The 12,790-nt window shown below is 40.7% G+C and overlaps 1 protein-coding gene and 1 long non-coding RNA gene across 7 annotated transcripts in view; one reads left to right on the forward strand and one right to left on the reverse strand.

Moving 5' to 3' along the window:
- Positions 1-12,790, forward strand: part of Vti1a (vesicle transport through interaction with t-SNAREs 1A) — a 343,300-nt gene that overhangs the window by 240,897 nt on the left and 89,613 nt on the right. The window lies entirely within an intron of this gene.
- Positions 9,608-12,506, reverse strand: LOC124096201 (uncharacterized). Its single transcript, XR_006852807.2, has 3 exons — positions 12,329-12,506; positions 10,752-10,858; positions 9,608-10,618 (listed from the first exon to the last, which is right to left on the reverse strand). It is a non-coding gene; the product is annotated as an uncharacterized LOC124096201 (long non-coding RNA).

Consider the following 12,790-nt stretch of genomic DNA (forward strand, 5'->3'; position numbering starts at 1 on the left):
ACCTTTACTGAGCCTCAGCTATTGTGATATGGTGGGCCCCAAGTAGTCAAGATGCAAATAAAACAATTTGTGTCGCTCTCCCAACATTATGCAATTGAGTGAGAAAACATTCCTGGAAATTTTATCGAACCTTTCGATATAACCTAACAGTAGGTGCACACAGGAATTCACAGCTGTGTTGGGCTTCCTGGAGTGGGCGATGCCTGGCCTGAGTTTTGGCGAGTATGAGTTAGCCAGAGAAGAGAACAGGGACCTGGAAGAACTGAAGCAGTGTGGTGCTCAGGAACTGCACACTCAAGCAGCAAAGGCGAGGGGAACCGGGGGCGGGGCCAGGTGGTGCCCAGAGAGGGTGTAGCTTCCCTACCCTCTCATGAGCCCCTCATGGCTGCACTGCCAGAGCCATCCACACAGTGTGGTGGGAGTGAGAGGACAGCTCTTGCCTAGTGCCACTTCATCACAGTGCCCTGGTGCCTCTGGCTGCCCTGAGCTCTGCTCTAGGGAAAATCAAGAGGTTTCACTGAGGGAACATTGATGCACCTTTGAGAGGTGGTAAGCTCCAAAGCATGACTGAAGGACATTGCTTGTTGATTAATAGGAGTCTCCATGATTAATTTTATTTGCTTGTCTAGAGGGCATGGTGTGAACGACTGGCTCCAAGTGGCCTACGTATTATTGGTTCAAGTCTCCACTCAGATCTCTTTGCCTCCTCCCACTTGTCTATTGCTGCAGGACACATCACCCTACATGCCCCAAACTAGAGACCCGGGAATGAATGAGTTCACCTTTCATTTCCCCCTCAATCAGGAGATTGATGGAGCTCTCATAACCAGGTTGGTCGATGGCCTTGGATGGAATACTAGGTACTTCAGGAGGTGAAAAAAGAGAAAGTTAAAGAAAGACCTAAAACTCTGAGCTCAAGGAACTTTGAAATCTGAAACATTTTCATGTTTCTGGTAAGAAATCTTTGGATTTAAACTACTGATTTGGCTTCTACAATTTTAATAAGTTCTCTTGCATGTGTGCTATCTTTAATGGGGACTTCAGTTTTTACAGAGATATAATGAACAGAAGTTGAGTTATTCAAATATTTTCTGTTAAAAATATATGAAGGGACTGGGGTTGTGGCTCAGTGGTACAGCACTTGCCTGGCATGCGTGAGGCCCTGGGTTTGATCCTCAGCACTACATATAAATAAACTAATAAAGTAAAAAAATCCATTGGCAACTAAAATATATTTTAAATATATATGTATATGTATATACATACATAGAGAGAGAGAGAGAGAGAGACAGGAAGATATGGGAAGTCCCCCCCTCCTTGGATAGCCTAGAAAAGAACATAACTTGATTTTCAAATCCCTTCCAGTTCAAAAGTTATCCAAGCACATGGTATTGACCAAGGTGTTGAATGCACCAGTAATAATAACGCTTCCTTTCATAGGCTCAGTAATCAGGAAGAATGCCGAAAATAAGGAGACAGTCATTTATTTACTCTATTTGGCATTGTTAGCACTAATAATGCATTTCAACACAGAAGAATTGCTAGATAATGCTTTTGTGACTTTTATGCAGGTTATTGTTATTTAAATGAACAGTCGTCTGCGCTGTAATGAAGAAATGCTTGCTTTCCCCAACTCACTTATCAAGCAGGATTCCAGGGAAATGAGAATTTGTGTCTGCCTTCATTCACAGAGCAAACTGGAGGTCACTGTTTTCAATATGAACCTTTTTTTAGCTTTTCAACATTGAATAATTAGGAGCTGCTGCTTCTGAAATTACCTGTATTCACTGTAGAGAAGGAAAGACTTTTATCTTTCACGATGAAATGCATTTTCTCATTCAGACTTCGTCATTCGTTTTTTAAAATGGCATTTTACACCGCCAAGTCAGTCCTCAGGTAGTAAAATAAAAGAAATAGATTTTGTGTGCCACAGTAGCCTTGTTTATTATTTACTTCCTTAAATTTCAGCTGCTCCTTGAAAAATGATCCAAATGCAAAAGTGAGTTTGAAGCATTAGGACATATAAAAACAATTATTCACACAAAATACTATTATACAAATATGTTCTTTGCAGCCCAATTTAAATTGAACTGATCATTGCTCCTTATGGTTTAATGACTATGTGCTTCTGTTGAGATTTTTTTAACAGCTTTATTGAGATATGATTGACATATTCACCCATTTAAAGTGCAACCTTCACCACAATCAATTTTACAACATTTCATCATCCCAGAAAGAAGTCCAATATCCATTAGTATTCATTCCTTACTTCCTTACTGTGGGACAACCACTAATCTGCCTTCTGTCTCTATGAATTGCTTATTCTAGACATTTCATATAAACAGAGTCTTTTTTATTTTATTATATTGAGACAGGGTCTCACTAAGTTGCTTGGTGCCTCTCTAAGTTGCTGAGGCTGGCTTTGAACTTGCCATCCTCCTGCCTCAGCCTCCTGAGCCACTGGGATTATAGATGTGCACCACCATGTTGAGCTACAGAGTCATGTATTATGTGGTCTTTTGTTTCTGGCTTCTTTGACTTAGCATAATATTTTCAAGGTTCACTGTGTGGCAGTATGTATCAGGACTTCATGTCTTTGCATTGACAAATAATATTTCATTCTATGGATATACATATTTTATTCAGCCATATATCTGTCAACTGATGGACATTTGTATTGTTTCTACCTTTTGAGTATAATGAATAATGCAGTTGTGAGCATTCATATATAACTCCTTGTGTGGACATGTTTTCATTTCTCCTTCCTGTATACCTGGGAATACAATTGCCCAGTCATTTGGAAAGCATAGTTTTGAAGAACTGCCAACGGTTTTCTGTCATAGCTGCTAATTTATACTCCCACCAGCCAAGTGTAGGGATCCAGCTTCTTTAGACCTTCACCAACACTTGTTATTGTCAGTCTTTTTACTGTAGTCATCCAAGTAGGATGGCCCTCTCATCATGGTTTTGATTGGCATTTCCCTCGTGGTTAATGAGGGAGAACATCTTTTCATGTGCTCATTGGCCCTTTATATTTCCTCTTTGGAGAAATGTCTTGTTTCTATTCAGTTTTTACAGATTCCTGAGGTTCACTCACCTCAGGAATGTGGTTGGCAGAACTAAGTTAGAATCAAATAAATCCTCCTAAAGGGAGTAATTTTCAAACAAATTTACAAATTGAAGGCATTATTTTTACAATAGTATTATTTTGGGATTATGGAATAACTGAATTGTTCCCAGGAAACAAATTACTTCTGAAGTCTTCTGTCAGTTTTCTTAGCCATGTGGATATTAACAGTTCCAGAATCTCATTTAGAGAAAGGTTTAAAGATCAGCTTGTCTGACTAATTCGGTTGACAAATTAGGAAATCAAGGGTCTAACAGGCGAAATGTATGGATTTCACAGAGAATTAATGACAGAGTTGGAACAGTGTCCATATGGAGTCTAGGTGCCTAACATACTGTTTATCTAGAGGGAGTATAGCACTTTTCAAATGGGTTCTTGTAGATTTAAAAATATATATATAGTGGAAATGGCCAGCAATTGAAACAAAATTTACTGTTTAACAAATAAAAAAAAAAATACTGGGCTGGGGATATAGCTCAATTGGTAGAGTGCTTGCCTCATATGCGCAAGGCCCTGGGTTCAATCCCTAGTACACACACAAAAAAATTGCTCTTCAGTGTTTAGTGCTGTTTTGTTTTTTGTTTTTGTTTTTTTTAATCCTGATAGTGGCACAAGTAAGATTAGTATCATATGTAGGGGAAAGTAATTTTAGCTAGCTTGTTTAAGGGCACCTACATAATGAGTGGCAAATTCGAAACCAATGCCTTCTTGGTTCTGAGGCCTTTGGTCTTTTTGTTTTTTTCTGTCTAAAGACCAAAGGCAGCGTCAGCATGTTGATACCCATACCATCTTGCAAAATTTTCTTTTTTCTTTTTCTTTTCTTTGTTTGTTTGTTTATTACAGAGGATTGAACCTAGGAATACTCTGCTACTAAGCTACATCCCCAGCCCTTTTTATTTTGAGAGGAGTTCTTACTAAGTTACTGAGGCTGGCCTGGAACATGCCATCCTCCTGCCTCAGCCTCCTAAGGCACTAGGATTATAGGCATGCACCCTCACACCCAGCTTGCAAGACTTCCCTTTCTGATTTACTAAGTCACTGAAGCAACAGAGAGCTGGCCTCATGGAGCACTCACTTGCATCATTAGCACACTTATTTAGCCACAGAACTATATCTAGCTTCTGGAAGTAGAATATGTTTCAACTGACCAAAGAATTTTTCAAATATAAAAATTTTGTACCTTAAAGTACTACTCATAGGGTGACTTAACATTTGTAGATTACTTTTCAGTTACAAAGCATTTGACTCACACTTTTAATTTGATGCTCACAATTATTCCAGTTTTTCATTGTCTTTGTTTTTATGTATTTTGTAATACTCATGATGAAAGTAAAGCCTGAAGGGCTGTCGTTGCTATGATCACAAAGTCTGAGACAGAGATACACCTCAAATCCAAGTTTCTTGGCTCTGGCTCTGTGTAGTCCTGCATTTCCTCCAGTACACCACACTCTGCCTTAATGATGTGCTGAAGGATACTCATCTGAGAGAAGAGGGGACTTTCTGCCACCATTCCAGACAACAACAGAGCTATGGATGAGTAGAAGTTCCAGGGAGGCTAATTTTGAGCCCATATAAAGAAGACTTGATCTCCCAACAATGAAATGTGTTGTCTTGTGAAGGAGTGAGATCTCTTGTCATTCAGCTGTTCAAGCTGGGGTGGAATGACCAGCTGGGAGGGTGCTTTTGGAGGGATTTCTACGTTGGGTGGGGGAGGGGGAGGTGGGAGGGAGGAGTCCTACTAGATGGCATTTAAGATTCCTTCCAACATGAGATTGTGGATATTTGTTCCTAGTTAAGAGAGTACACTGACTTAAGGGTCCTCTGTATCCTTATTGAGGAAAGGGATGTTAGCTCCTATAGACTGTCATCCTGTACAGATTTTTCTGTTTAAAAGAGAGTAACCAAATTTATCAACCTGGATTACTGGTTTTCAGATGGTTAGGATCACATTTCCTATCTTTGTTTGTAGATGGTTTGCACAACAAGGGTTCTATATCCAAATAAATTTGAATATGAGCCTTCAACATGCCATTGCCCTTTGTGACTATCCAAAAGACAGAGAAAATACACAGCAATTCTAAGTTGACTTCTCATTTTTGCAAAGCACTTTAGAAGCACATCTGTCAGTTTAACCCAGTGGTTCTCAGCTCTGGTTGCTGATGAGAATTATCTGGGGAGCTTTTAAAAAAAAAAAAAAAGCAGATGCTTATTTTCAGAAGTGTTAAGAACATACATCAGGGAGAGACTGTCTCTTCAATAAATTGTGCTGGGAAAATTGAGTGTCCAGAAGAATGAAACTAGACCCCTATGTCTCACCACACACAAAAAACAACTCAAAATGGATTAAAGGCTTAAATATAAGACCCAAAACTATGAAACTACTAGGAGAAAATATAAGAGAAATGCTTTATAACATTGGACTAGGCAAGGATTTATTAGGTAAGACCCCAAAATCACAGGAAACAAAAGCAAAAATAGACAAATGGGATTACATAAAATTGAAAAGTTCCTGCACAGCAAAGAAAACAATCGACAGTGTGAAGAGACGACCTACAGAACAGGAAGAAATATTTGCAAACTCTATATCTAAATAAGCAGTAAATATCCTGAATATATTAGGAATTCAACTCTATAGCCAAAAAAAAAAAAAACTAATTAAAAGTGGGCAATAAACCCAAATAGACATTTCTCTAAAGAAGACACACAGTGGTCAATAGATAGAAGAAAAAATGCTCAGTATCCTCAATCGTCAGGAAAATGCAAATAAAAGCCACAATGAGATGTCACCTCATTCCAGTTAGTATGGCTGCTATCAAAAAGACAGAAGATAACAAGTGCTGGCAAGGATGTGAAGCCAAGGGACCCCTTGCACCCTGTGGGTGGGAAGGTAGTAGGACAGTCATGACGGAAAACAGAGTGGAGACTCCTCAGAAAACCCAAGATAGAACTACCTCGTGACTCCGCAGTTCTGCCACTGGGCATATATATGTTCAAAGGAAAGAAGATCAGCATATTGAAGAGACATCTGCACACCCATGTTCACTGCAGCGCTGTTCACAGAACAGAGAAATGGAAACACCCAATATCCATCAGCTGAGGAGTAGATGGAGAAAATGTGAGGGTGGGGCTGTGAATACTATTCAGCCATAAAAAGGATGAAATCCTGTCATTTGCAGCAACATGGATGGAACTAGGGGACACTATAAGTCAAGTAAATGACTCATAGAAAAATACTTGATGATCTCATTCGTGTGGAATCTATAAAAGTTGATGTTAGAGGAGTGACTAGATTAGTGGTTGCCGGAAGCTGGAGAGATCAGGGGCTAGGGACAGACAGGGTTAGATAGAGGAGAGAAATCCTGGTTATTTGCACAGTCTGGTGGCTCTAGATGACAGTATTGGAAAAATGGTCTGCAAACAAGACCTGGCCTTACTTTAAAGCTAAGAACCTGGCAGCATTAGTAGCTCAGTTCCTCATAACTTCCCAGTGAAGTGGGGAAGGTTGAACCAGATTTTCTTCAAGGAGCCAAGACTTGAGTCAGGTAACCGAAAGTTCCTCCAGCACTTAATTTTAAAGAAAGATTGGGCCAGAGCTCTGCAAGCCAGGGTCCCTGCACAGAGTCGAATGCTGGATTTCTGGTTAACAACTGGGAAAGGCATGCACTACCTATGGCAGGCTGACCTCCTGAGCCTTCAGGCCAATCTCAATTTCAGATGGCCCACCCCACTGATTGGCCAGACCTGTGATTCAGAGGGCATGGTTGCTATTGAATAGGAAGCAATGGCTAATTGTGCAAAAGTAAATAGAGAGGGGCTAGGGTTGTGGCTCAGAGGTAGAGCACTTACTTAGCATGTGAGAGGCACTAGGTCCAATTCTCAGACCGCATATAAATAAATGAATAAAATAAAGGTCCATCAACATCTAAAAAAAATTTTTCAAAAAAAAAGTAAATTGAGAATTAAAGAGCACAATTAGGCCTAGTTTCTACTTCACTTTCAGTTGATGAAGGAATAGCTTGAAGCTGCCCTAACCACTGATGGTTCAGTAACAAGAGTCCCTGATTCTCTGTGCTTGGGCCAAGTGTGGACATTACAAGGCTAGAATAAGGTTTTTCGCCCAAACATCCTATCAAGGCATCCACTTACTACAATTGTGGAAACTGTGGACTATTCCTATCAGCAGCTCAAAGGATTGCAAAACTGAATAACATCTTTGTCTCAAGAATTTATATGAATCCCCCTCCCTTTTTTCTCTACAAGCATTTTGTGGTTCACCATTGCAGACACTGCATATCTTTGTATCCCACACAGTCCCCATGTTAATAGTTGTTTGCTAGTTGTGGTCATTTAATTGAAAAAGGCTGGCAGGGAGATATTACAGGTCCCAATAAGGTCATTTTTGTATCAAATATGGCATTATTGCTTTTGACCGTCTCCCTTTGAAGGTCAAATTTAGTATAGTTCTTTAAGTGAATTAATAACATGTGGGATGATGAAGCACTGAATAAAAGATGTGTGTGGCCTTGAAATATGCCCCATGTCCACAGTTCCAAGGTACTTGCCATGGCACATTGCCAGATGTACATTAGAGAATCCCAGATGGCATGGTTCTGTTGGTTCTTGTTTGGGATTTTCCCTGGGAATGGGGTTAAAGAGGACACTGTGCTGCGGCAGGGATCCTCTTTCTTGCCTCTCCCAGGCAGGTCCTGGAAATCTCCATCTCAGAAAGCTTCCCAACCTCCCTTGGGATTATGGGGTTGCCAGGCACCTAGTAACCCTACAGAGCTCAGAGAGATGGAAGTCCCTCCCGTGGTCTGTGCTTGCCCTCCCTCAGACCCCATGCCTGAGCAAGAGAGGGCACTAAATCGGCGACTCAGTAGATAAGCATCATGTTTCCATCCGCTGGCCTGTCTTGTTGCTTTATTTTCTGTGAGATCCCTTTTCACAGAAATGAGATCCTTTCATTTTTTTAAAGCAGCCCCCCAGAAATTCATACACACAGAGAAAAGTAAATAGTGTAGTGACCCCCCCACACCTCTTTAACACCCACCTTCAATACCTACCAAAGTTTTATCTCCCTCTGTCCTTTCTGTTTTGTTTTGTGAAGTAATTTAAACTAAGTCCCAGATACCTGATTTTTACCTATAAATATTTTAGTATGTGTCTCCAAAACATGTGGCATAACTTTTTAGAAACTCAACCATAGTACCTTTATTATACTTCTTAAATTTAAGAATAGTTGCAAACCCATTCAGGATCAATTTTCCCTAATCATTTTAAACATGTCCATAAACATGTAGTATAAGTCAGGATCCAAATAAGGTGTACTTGTTGCATTTGGTAGATCTATCCTTAAAGTGTCTTTTAATCTATTACAAATTCTCCTCCTTTTTATTTGTATTTATTTATTAAATAAATCACATATTGTCCTGTAAAAAATTCCAAGTTATGGATTTGGCCTGTTGCATCTTCATGGTGCTATTTAACATGTTCCTCTTTCCTCCATATTTCCTGTACACTAGTGGTTAGGTCTAATGACTCAGTGAGAGGCAGGTTCAGTTTTATCTCATCAGGAAGCATATGGTGTCTGATTGAATCATTTTTACCTACATCAAATTGATCAGTGACTGGGAACAATGGTGCATGCCTATAATTCCAGCAACTCAAAAGGCTGAGGCAGAAGGATGGCAAGTTTAAGGCCAGTCTCAGCAAATGAGCAAGGCCTAAACCACGTAGCTGGACCCTCTCTCAAAAATAATGATGATGATGATGATGATAAAAGAGCTGGGAAAGTAGCTCAGTGGTAGAACACTGGGTTCAATCCCTAGTACCAAAAAAAAAAGACTGATCAGTAGAGCTAAGCATGTTGACTCTCAGCTGTGATCCCAGCTACTCAGGAGACTAAGGCAGGAAGATTGAAATTTTGAGGCTGTCCTGTGCAACTCAGAGAGACACTTGTCTCAAAAAAGGACTGGAGATGTAGCTCGGTCATAGAGCAACCCTGGAATTAATCCCCAGCATCTGGCTATCTCCTATATACACACACACACAAACACATTGATCAGTGGGTTTAATTATGGTCAGCCTGACTATCCATATGGCCTTCTCTATCAACCTGCTCATCAAATAGTTTTAGTAGTCATTGTGTTGGTTATGCCTATGCTCATTGAGGGTTGTGGTGTGGTGACTTTTGTTTCCTGTCATTCTTTCTGCATTTATTAGCATTTTTCTTTTTAATTGCTTGTAACTGTAGGTGGACAGTGTGCCTTTATTTTATTTGTTTCATTTTTATGTGGTGCCAAGGGTCAAGCCCAGTGCCTTACACATGCTTGGCAAGCACTCTGCCACTGAGCTACAGCTCCAGCCCAGTGTTATTCTTTTATATAAAAAAACTCACCATCATCAACTATTTGGGTACTCTGAAATATAGGTCATATAAGAAAAGCAGCATAAGTGGTTATATATTTATTTAATAATTTTTAGAACATCAAATTGTACCAGCAACCTCCAAAAATGACCAGTGAGGCTTGTTTGTTTTTGTACATCATTAGAAACACCTGGTTTATCTCCATTTCATGTGTCTGTCCATTCTTTTTTTTATTATTATTATTACTTCTGTAGTTATAGATGGACAGAATGCCTTTATTTATTTGTTTCATTTTATGGGGTGCTAAGGATCGAACCCAGCGCCTCACCCATGCTAGTCAGGTGCCCTCCCACTGAGCTACAGCCCCAGCCCCCGTCATTCTTATTTTTGATCTTCAGTGCCACTTTGATCCCTTCAGGGTACCAGTTGTGGATCACTGCACTGAACATTTTTTCTCCTTCAGTTTAGAGCTACTCCTGATTCCAATCCATCAACTATTTCCTGTCAGTCTATGACATCATCAGTACACACATTAAGAGTAGACATTTTGGGCTGGGCTGTGGCTCAGTGGTAGAGCGCTCGCCTAGCACGTGCAAGGCCCTGGGTTTGATCCTCAGCACCACATTAAAAACAAGTAAATAAAATAAAGGCATTGAGTCCAATTACACCTTAAAAATTAAAAAAAAAAAAAGAGTAAACATTTTTTTAAAAAGCTTATCACTTTGATGCTGCCTTATTGTCCAAGGACATGTCAGGGGACTTCTGTCATAGAACAGAGCCCAAGCCATTTAGGGTGCTGTCAAGTTCTTGGTGAAGTGCATGTTGTAGGAGCTGCATACTTGCCATGGAAACAGCACCCCTCATCAGCCCTCAACAAGTCAAAAATGAAAAAACAAAACCTTGTCCTTCATTCAGATGGTCTGAGAAGCAGCAGCAGTCAAACCCAGGATGCCTTCATCCACCCTACTGCCATGTTGGTCTTGCCTGGCTTCCTCCACTGCACACCTCCACAGAGCACGCCTGGAGCAGGGCACATGGAGGCATCCCATGAACCTCCACTGAATCCAGGCAGAGCCTTGATTGCCCTCCAAAAGGAGGAGCCATACTGTTTCACAAATGATAGCCTGCAAGAAAAAGAATTCTGATAATTCCTAGGAAGCTGAAGTCACTTACAAAAGAAAGTATGAGACGAAATAATTCTAAGCAGTTATTGCCTTCCCTGAAGATTCTCATAGAGCCAGGCACGGTGGCACATACTTGTAATCCCAGCAGCTCAGAAGGCTGAGGCAGGACCATGATAAGTTCCAGGCCAGCCTCATCATTTTGGGCTTCGTGAGGTCCAAAGAAACTCAGCAAGACCCTGTCTGAAAATAAAAAATAAAAAGTTTTAGGAATGGGCTGGGACTGTGCCTAAGCAGTAGAGCATTCGTCTAGCACGTGCGAGGCCCTGGGTTCGATCCTCAGCACCACATAAAAATAAATAAATAAAATGAAGGTATTATGTTCAACTACAACTAAAAAATAAATAAATGAATTTATAAAAAATGGGTCTGGGATATAGCTCAGTGGTAAAGTGCCCCTGGATTCAATACCCAGTACCAAAAGAAAGAAAGAAAAGAAAATGTTTCTCATAGAATAGGGAATAAGTAGAATAACATTAAGTTGCTGATCCTCACTATAGGTGTCCTGAGACTCTTATTCCAAGAGTCCATATACACATTGTGTAAAATAACAAAGCATAGTAACAAACATCGTCCATTTTCAGAACAGAAAAACTAAAGTGGTCATGACACCATTGGGAAGAAAATAATGTGTTTCATCTTCCAAATAAGATTATATAAATGAAAGGGGGGGAAAGATAGTGTCATATACTCTCTGTTTTTTCCTTTCTTCCACCTTTTTCTGTCCTCTCTTTCTGCCTTCCCTGAGGATTCAGAGTTCATAAAAATTTGTTCTTTGAAGGAATCCAACATCTTGTCTTTTAAAAATTGGACTTTTGCCCGGTGCAGTGGTGCACGCCTGTAATTCCAGGGTCTTAGGAGGCTAAGACAGGAGGATTGTGAGTTCAAAGCCAGCCTCAGCAAAAGAGGGGCACTAAGCAACTCAGTGAGACCCTGTCTCTAATAAAATACAAAACAGGGTTGGAATGTGGCTCAGTGGTTGAGTGCCCCCGAGTTCAATCCCCGGTACCCCCCACACACAAAAAAAAACTACTGCCATGTGTGATGGCACACACCTATGACCACAGTGACTTGGGAGGCTGAGACAAGAGGATCACGAGTTGGAAGCCAGCCTGAGCAACTTAGCAAGACTATCCCAGTATCTCAAAAAAATGAAAAGATTGGGGATGTAGTTCAGTGGCATATCTTCCCTGGGTTAATTCCCAGTACCAAAATATAAATAAATAAAAACTGGCTTTGGAAAAGTCACCTTTAGCTCTCGAGACTTGTGGCAGCTGGAGGAACAACTGCCATAAGGAATTGAGTCTGTACCTTGCCTCCCCTATCTCAGCAGCCCTAGCCCCAGTGAGTCTATACCCCACTCCCAGCATGCCCTGCTCCACCCAGCAGCTGGGGCTGCACTAACTTGGTGTGTCTCCTGGGGGAGAGGATAACAGTGCACACTCAAAAGTCATCAGCTGTCTCACTTATCACAGGAAGGGATTTTACCTCAGGACAACTCAGATTCTCTGGAGCCCTGCATGAAAAGACAGGTTTCCTTCTTTGTTCTCTTTTTTCTTTTTCTTTTCTTTTATTATTATTTTTTTTTTGATTGAATACAATTCAAAACATAATCTGCTAAAAATAAAAGAAGAAAAATTGAGAATGTCTTACACAGCTGGTGAAATTGGTAGTTGAGGGTGTGCAGGTATCCGTTGCAGAACAACTGGTTTACATTTATCAACAACTACTAAGTGAACTAGAAATGTCTGGAAACGACTGCTTTTTAACATCCCTTCTGATCAACACAGCTTGCAGAGCTCATAAAAAGAACATTGTCCAACTCACTGTACCTGAGACACTATGGAGCCTGTCCACTATCTGTGGACCCAGAACATGCACAATTGCTGAAATCCCATGTGACCTTTGTCTTCACAAACAAAAGGACTGATAACCCCAGGTGTCACCACCCCTGTGAACACAAGGGCTCAGCTTAATGACTGTCCCCTGCCCTCAGAAATGGGGCTGGAGCCCAGGGGCACTCTATCCCTGAGCTATATCCCCAGTCCTTTAAGGGTCTTGCTAAGTTGCTGAGGCTGGCCTTGAATCTGTGATTCTCCTGCCTCAGACTCCCAA

The sequence above is a fragment of the Marmota monax genome, unplaced genomic scaffold (genome assembly GCF_021218885.2).
Source record: "Marmota monax isolate L192 unplaced genomic scaffold, Marmota_monax_Labrador192_F-V1.1 WCK01_AAM20220418_F8-fsc00004, whole genome shotgun sequence".
Classification (NCBI taxonomy): Eukaryota; Metazoa; Chordata; class Mammalia; order Rodentia; family Sciuridae; genus Marmota; species Marmota monax.